The sequence below is a fragment of the Benincasa hispida genome, unplaced genomic scaffold (genome assembly GCF_009727055.1).
Source record: "Benincasa hispida cultivar B227 unplaced genomic scaffold, ASM972705v1 Contig1511, whole genome shotgun sequence".
NCBI classification, from domain to species: Eukaryota; Viridiplantae; Streptophyta; class Magnoliopsida; order Cucurbitales; family Cucurbitaceae; genus Benincasa; species Benincasa hispida.
Window position 1 is genome coordinate 2,860 of NW_024064074.1, and position 2,692 is coordinate 5,551.

At 30.0% G+C, this 2,692-nt stretch overlaps 1 non-coding gene across 1 annotated transcript; it reads right to left on the bottom strand.

Annotated features, from left to right (window-relative positions):
- Window positions 1-1,945: 1,945 nt before the first annotated feature.
- On the bottom strand, window positions 1,946-2,019 carry TRNAV-AAC. Its single transcript has one exon. It is a non-coding gene; the product is annotated as a tRNA-Val (tRNA).
- Between the last annotated feature and the right edge of the window lie 673 nt (window positions 2,020-2,692).

Below are 2,692 nucleotides of genomic sequence, written 5' to 3' on the forward strand. Positions count from 1 at the left end.
CCCCAAAATTTTCTTCTAAAACATCACTATAAATAGGCTCATTAGAAATAGCATTGCAAGATTCATCAATACTACATGCATAGATTCCTCAAACTAAAGTTCTTTTATGAGAAACTCTATAAGCTTTATTCCTCAATCATTTTTTAAATCAATTCAAAAATAAAAAGTTCATCATATGAAGATCCACCATTCACCAATATGTTGCCACATGTCTACATGCAAATGGCCTTTATGCCACGTCATCCACCACGGTATTTTCTCTATAGACTTGTTTCGGTCATATTGTCTTCGTTTTAGCTCCGATTTGAGTGATTCAAGAGGTGTTGGAATCGTTGTTCCAAGCTCTACGCTATGGACATATTAAAACACTAAGATTTTCAGTAATTAAAAATTGAGTTTGTTATTATCAAAACATTGATTAATTAATTAATTAAAATTAATTAATTTGAGATTAAGGGCCAAAAAGCCAACACCTGACATTGGCAACACATAACCATAAGCAAGTGTCAGAGGAATGACCTTATAAATAACCTCATTTCAACTGCTCTAAGGGAGAGATATATAAGAAACTCCAAGTGAGAAACTCTAAACCCCTCTATTCTTAACCGAGCTAAATGCTTCATGTACTAATTTAGGTATCAAAGTGTACTCAAATTGACACCACACCAGTGTAAATATTTTTACGCAAGTCATCTATATCAATAAGGCCAAACTAGAAGAGTGGGCCAGAGGAGCATCCAAGGCTTATATGCGAGTTTCCTACGCCAACAACGTTAAAAAAAAATTAATGCGATCCAAATTTAGAGAATTGAATCCAATGAGAGTGATTATACGATGAAAGTGAAACAATGTATCATTTCATGTATGAGAATGATTTTACAGTAAATATGTGAAAACATTGAAATAAAAATTGTTACAATATCTGTATTTAAACTATTAAAGCATTGCCTTATGTGCATAATATATATAGTTACTAGCACAAATGTTCTTTCTTTATACTTTTTAGAAGTTTTTTTTTTCAAAAAAAATGCAATAATATGAAAGCATTAAAATAAAATTTGTTACATTATCCAATTTTTAAAATTTTCTGCAATTAAAAGACCATATAATATTTATTTCAGGCTAAAAATTAGGGAAAATATCAACTTATAACTCTAAATTAACTTTAAAATTGTATCAATTTAAACCTTGAATTAATAGTTGTATCTGTTAAACCTTGAGCTCTTGTAAGTGTATCAATTTACACCTTCCATTATGTTTCATTATTAGAAAAACCTTGTGTGAAACTCATAATTGTATCAATTAAAACCTACAAGCTTTCACAAATATGAATCAATTTAGACTCTTAGATTAAAAAAATTATCTAAGAACCATCCATGTAATTATTTCAATCGTCCATTTTGTAAAACCGACATAATTTAAAGAAGTCTACACAAGTTTGAGAATTAATGCATGTATAATTTTAAATGATAATGGTAATAAATGATTTAAATTGATTGGGTTATGAAAATTTAGAATTTGAATTGACTTAAATTATAAGTTTCACATGACATTAGTCAAATGAAACCTAGAGAAGGGTGTAAATCGACACACGTTCAAAGAGTTTAGAGTTTAAACAAATACAATCATTGGTTTAAGGTTTTAATTTATATAATCCTAGAGTTTAGGAGCATAAATTGATATTTGCAAAAAAAATAAATAAAAATAAATAAAACTATAAGTTTTTTTTTTTTACTAGTATTATGAGATTACATTGTTATTCTTGTCCTTTTAAAAAGGAAAAAGTTACTATTCTATATTATTGAGTGTTTTGAGTATTTATTGTCTTTAAATCTTATCACAGAAGTACCAGCAAACGCTTCCTAAAGAAATAATCAGAAAAAATTACCGGCCAAACCCTTACCAGATAAAATCTGGTACAATAAACAAAAATTAACATAAAATGTGGCGTCGCCCGGACTCGAACCGGAGACCTTCAGTGTGTTAGACTGACGTGATAACCAACTACACCACGACACCATGTTGTTAGAGAGATTTTAGTTTATTTACAACTTTATATAAATAAATGGCGAAAAGGGAAGTAGCTAATTAGTTGGGCCTAATTACACGATAAAGATACAGCCCACAAACATTAACTAAAACAGAATGGTCCCATGACAATTCTACCTTATTTTCACATGCAACCATATTTTGCAAATTTTATTACATGGTTTTATTGTTACAAAATAGGGGTCACTTATGTTTTATCTATTTTGTTTTATTATGCCTCTAAAAACTATCTTCTTCTGTGAAATTAGATGCTTCTCAAAAACTCACAAAGAAGAAATCAAATAATAGAACTTATCTATCCTTGAGGAGAAAGGAGTCAACCAACGACAAAATTATAGAGCTCAAATTAACTTTCAATGTGTATGTGTGCTCGTTTGATAATGGCCAAAGATATGACCTACAATGAAAAAACTTTTATATTTCTTTTTCTTGAAGGACAATCCAAGAAAAAAAAAAATACAGATTACAAGATTACATTTTGAGACATAAACATAGAAAACCACTTGGGATAATAAGTAGTAAGAAGGGAAGACTCATGCTCCTCCAAAACCTTAGTCGCAAGAGAGTGCGTCAGGACATTTTGACATCGGCGGTCATGAAAGCAAGAGATAACCTCAAAACACTACTCCAAGTCTTGTCCTCC